The 5,000-nt window shown below is 51.7% G+C and overlaps 1 protein-coding gene across 9 annotated transcripts in view; it reads right to left on the bottom strand.

The window, feature by feature from the left end:
- The window catches only part of HOXB3 (homeobox B3), a 55,702-nt gene that overhangs the window by 8,904 nt on the left and 41,798 nt on the right, over nt 1–5,000 (bottom strand). For 2 of the 9 annotated variants that reach the window (XM_029213072.1, XM_029213068.1), the window contains exon 1: nt 1–4,969. This exon is cut by the window's left edge. The exons of the other annotated variants lie outside the window; for them this stretch is intronic. The gene's annotated coding sequence lies outside the window, so the exon portion shown is untranslated. Of the gene's footprint in view, nt 4,970–5,000 lie in introns of those variants that run through there. 9 annotated transcript variants of the gene reach the window in all.

Genomic DNA, 5,000 nt, shown 5'->3' with positions numbered 1-5,000 from the left:
GAACTGCATGAAGAGTCTCCCACTGTGATGTCCTGAGGATCCTGCCGCCTGCCTAGAGAGTTGGTGGCTGAGGGAAGTGTGGTGGGGAGGTGAAGACGGAAGGTGGAAGCCATTTTCTGTATTTATTAGTAGTATCAAGGAAAGAAAATGCCCAAGCCAGACCCAGTTCTGGTGCTTAAGCCAGGACCCTCAGAGAAAGCAGTCAGGGCTACAAAGAATCTGTCCTGAGATCTCTGGACCCTGGTTAGAGACCTGCTGGATTGGACCTTATGTAGCTTTGGGCCTGGTGGGTCAGGGACTCGCCCATGGCGGCTTCTAGAGGCTTTTAGAGAACAGCACCTTTGGGTCTTTTCCTCCCCAAATTAAAAAGTCAAGAGTGTACCTCAGAACCTCCAACTCTCCTAGCTGTTTCTACCACTAGCTAGAGAAGGTCATTGTGAAATTAAGAGAAGAGGAGGACCTGTTCACTTGTGGGACTGCACAGCTTTGCCCCAAGGAATAAAGAGAGCCCAGGGGGCACACAACTAGCTGCGGGCCTGCAGGAGGATCGGCCTGAAGCTGAGCTGAGGGGAGAGGACTTTTCCAGAGACAGCAGTGGACCCTCCCCACTCGGAGCTTCAACTCATGTGGTCCCCTCTGGCTACACAAGGAGGTGGGGTGCAGTGGGGTAGGAGCAAAAAGGAGGGCTGGGAGCAAGAGAGCTAACCTGGAGAAGATTTTCAGAGCACACATACCCCCAAATGTGGTAGGAAATGGGGTAGGGGCTTCTTAAGGAATTCTGAGAGCAGAGCCCATTCGAAATGCTTGCGACGCAATTAGATCCCCGTTCAGTTTCTTTCCTGCCTTTTTAATCCCTTTCTCGGAGATTTCTGGCTGGCCAATTGCCCCTGTTTGGGGCTGGGAAGGTGGCGGGTGGATGGTAGAACTGGCAGCACCAGGACACCCATTTTGTTTGCGGTGTTGCTGCAGGCTAGGGACCTTCCAAACTTCAGGGGATAGGGCAGGGGCAGTAAGGAGCCTGGGCTGGGACCTTGGGGTGGGAAACACCAGAGGGGTCTGAGGGAAGACTTTGAGGTCTGGAAAAAGGAGGAGAGAGGGATTTATCACCCCTGACAGTGAAGTCGTGATTTAGGCACAGACTAGAGAGAGAAGAGGGAACGATCTCTTCCTGGATTCAAGGAAGGAAACTTGAGCACCTTACCATGTGTGAGAGACAGAGAGGGAGAGAAAATGAAAAAGAAAAATTGAGAGAAAGATTAAGACACAGATAACTTACTGTAATCTAATAAGGGCAGAAATTAACAATAAAGGCAAAAATCAGAGAAAATGTCCCCCTTCATAGACATTCTTTCCTCTCAGATTCAGTTTCCCCAGAGCTGGACCACTCGCTCCCGCACTCCCCTCCCCTACTCCTAATCTGTACCCAGTACCAGGGGACGGGCCCTCAAAACCCCCTTGAGGGATCACTGGGCGCCCATCCTTCAAGGCCTTGGGGGATCATGTCTCTCCCCCAAAAAACCATCAAAGAGCAAACGAAAATTCTCCTCTCACTAAGGACAAACTGGCTGGCTCCCTTAAAATCGATTTCTGATATCAGCCTTTGGGATGACCAAGGAGTCCCCCCTCCCCCAAGCCCCCAGCTCAGCGAGCCCCAAATTCGCCTGGCCCGCTGGGCTCCCTGAGAAGCCGGGACCTGGGAGTCGGGGAGGGGGTGGCGGCAAGGCTTTTAGCGATCTCTTTCTTTCTGGTCCTGTCTGGGTTCCCGGTCCCACACTCTTCCAGCTTCACTGCCCAACTTTGTGGCCGCGGCAGAGTTGTGAAAAGTTCACACACACACACCCGAATCTCCACCGCTTTTAAATATTAATAAAGATTTCCAAGCTGGGTGTTGTAAAATGGGAATTGCTACTGCAAATCGCTCTTGGTATTTGGATCCCCAACTCCCACCTCTCTAAGATGCCCGAGCGGGAGGGAACAAAGGGGATGAGGAAACGAGAAGATTCCGCGCCTGGGCGGAGGCCCTTGTAGACCCGGCTCAGTAGAAGCTGAGATTGAAAGAAGAAAACGGCCGCTAAGATTGGAGAAGAAAAATCCGAGCTGCACTCTCCCCTCACACCAGGCGTGGGAGCGCAAAAAGGAGGCAGGACAAAACAGGGCAGCCACGAGGGTTTGCAAAGTCTGCTCGGTGACCAAGGAGGCCGCGCCAGGGGCTGATGGTGCTTAAGGCCAAGTCGGGAGTTGGGAGCTGGCGGCGCCTGGATGGGAATGAGCCCGACTGAATTGGGGGTCCCGCCTCATCTAGAAGCTCTGTCCTGCCCTGGCAAACCCCACCCTGGGCGGATGTCGAGACAAAGGTGGGCAGAGTGGAGAAGGCAAGAAGGAGAGGGGAGAATCTTGGACAGCTTGGGGAGGGGTAGGAGTGGGGGTGGGGGTGGGGTTTGCTGGGGAAGGAACAGAGAAGCAGACAAGAGAGGAACAGGACGCAGCCCGCTGCAAGGGACTGCGCAGGTCTCTCCTGACAGATTGGATGTCTCTCCCAGTGACCTCTGTTTAGCAGACAATAACTCACCGGATTAATGACCAATCAGGAGAAGGCCTTCCGAATTGCCTCCGAATATAAAAAGTCAGAATGGGATAGGGCCAGAATCTGGGCCTGCCGGCCCTTTTGGTTTTTTCTTTCTCTCTCTCTCAAATAGGGTTTGGGGTGAGGCTCTAAGAAATGGATTATCTGGCCAGAGACTCTGATCCCCAGAACCCCAAAGATGAATTTGTTTCTTATCTCTTCCAACTTTCTCCACCAGAATTCTTATCCTTGACCGCACTTCCCAAGGCAACCTGGAAGCCTCTCCTCCTCTGCTGGCCTCCTCATATCCCTGATCCTACAAGAAATCTCCCTTCTCACAACCATGCAACTTCTGAGAAGCCCCCATCTCTTTTGAATCTTATTTTATTTTTTCCCAGTTAGGAGAAGAGATGGAAAATAAGAGCAAGAATAGGACAGGGGTCATCCACCTTGCAGGCTTTCTGTCCTGGCTGCCCTGGGAGGAGACCTGGTATAGTGCTGTGGTAGCCTGCGTGTGTCCTCTCCCAAGAAGAGGGGACCCAAAGGCCCAGGGGTCAGGATCAGGCTGGAAGTAGTGGTGGTGGTGGCCTGCTGTCATAGAATCTAAATTCTGAAACCACAAATCAGTCCCTGGGCTATACTGCCAACAACTCCAGCCTCAGCTCCCATGCCTGGAGGGGAAAGTGCCTTGCTCTGAGAGGCTGAGCCCCTCCTTCCTTAGCACCCCCTCCAAATGCCAATCCCGGCCCAACCCACCCAGCTAGCCCCTCCCACTGCCTTCCATCTCCATTGCTCTAGGCCTGGGCTTCTCCTCTGCTGAGAATAAGGACGCCTTCAGGAGGAGGAATGGTCCAGATTCCAGTGGATTTCTTAGAGCCAGTCTGAGTAACCATGCACTGCTCTGGGCATATGCAAACTCCCTGTATATTGCAAATATGCATGCAGTGACCTGTACTCAGATGCCCACAGAACTCCAGGACACAAAAGGGAGCTGCTCCCAAGCACTAGAGAGTTACTCAAGGTCAGAACTGGAAAGAACTCAGGGAGTGTCCTGTCCAACCCTGCCATTGTCAACGATAGAGAAACTGAGGTCCAGAGCCAGGAAGTGGTTTGTCTAAAGTCATACTTGGGATAGGCTTGGAAGTCAGGAGGCTTGGATTCTAGGTGGTCCAGATTGGCTATGTGCTCTGAAGCAGAGAATTCATTGGGCCTCACTTGTCCCCTTCTGTAAAGCCAGATCCTGTGTGGAGGGGAGGGCTTGGGCTAAATGATCTTCCAAGGTCCCTTTTTTGGGCTGACAGTTTGTGGTTCTTTGTGTACTGATGTAAAAGTGAGTGACAATAAGCAGTAATAAACTAAGTTCAGACAATAATGGGCACCATCTTGGCCAAAGGCAGACTATTTCCTCTCAGGAGTTCAATGCTTACACCCTCGCAACTGGGTACCAGCCACACTCCTGGTCCTCCTTGTCCCCTCAGAGGCTGGTGCACTGGTTTTTACTGCTCTTCTGTGTCAGGGATGGGTTATTCTTCAAATCAAAAGTGCTATTTTTGGATACAGTAACCTGAGCAGTAAATAATTAATTTGTGTAATTAGAAGAGGAAGGCTTAAACCTGACAATTTTTAACCAGGAATCAATGCACCCATTGTACCAGCCTGGCCTTCTCACCCGACCAACCCCCAACACTGCCCACACACCTACCAGCTTCCCCAACTGCCTCCCTCAACTGGGAGACCAGCATTCCCAAGACTGCCAGCAGGGTTCATGGAATCAGACTCTGCTCCTTCCCCAACAAAGTTCCATTCTCTGCCTTCTCCCCTACAGAAATTGGTCTGCCTGCAGCTGCCCCTCACAGCTTGCTTTCCCGACCCCCTAAAGCTGTGCTGGGCTCCAGGTCCAGGCTCTCTGCTCTTGGGACACATGTAATCTACCTCCCCTGCTCAAGATGCCCCAACAATTCAGGGAGTTTGCATTTCAAGAAACTCCCATTAATATCAATTTACTTCACTGAAACCTCGGGTTCTTCATCAAGTTGATGATTTATGATAAAATCAATTAAATTACAGCCACTTAGGGCCCAGCCGCTTCCTCTCAGATTTCATTGGTGCGGGGCCCAAGTGTCTGGTGGAAAAATGCAAGTTTAGCTGGAGGCGAGGAAAGATAATTCTGCGGCTGAGAAAATTTAATGCAAAACAATTTCCAGGGAAAGCCGGCGTCTGGACAGAAATGCAAGAGCCACCAGTTGGCCTGCGGAAATAACTATCTGGGGGTCAAAATATTTTTCTCCCCACCTCCATCATCCTGCATGGCTCCTTTGCTCTGTTCCCCTTTGTGCTCACCCGTCCCCTCCCAAACAGAGACTTTGGGGGAGTTTGAGCAGTACTGGTGGAACCCAAGCCAGCCTCAAACCAACATCCCCTACCACCTCCCCTCCCC

This window comes from Monodon monoceros, unplaced genomic scaffold (genome assembly GCF_005190385.1).
Source record: "Monodon monoceros isolate NGI ecotype Baffin Bay Population unplaced genomic scaffold, NGI_Narwhal_1 Super_Scaffold_9, whole genome shotgun sequence".
NCBI lineage: Eukaryota > Metazoa > Chordata > Mammalia > Artiodactyla > Monodontidae > Monodon > Monodon monoceros.
Note: the sequence above shows the minus strand (reverse complement) of the source record. Positions and strands in the feature narration are given on the sequence as shown.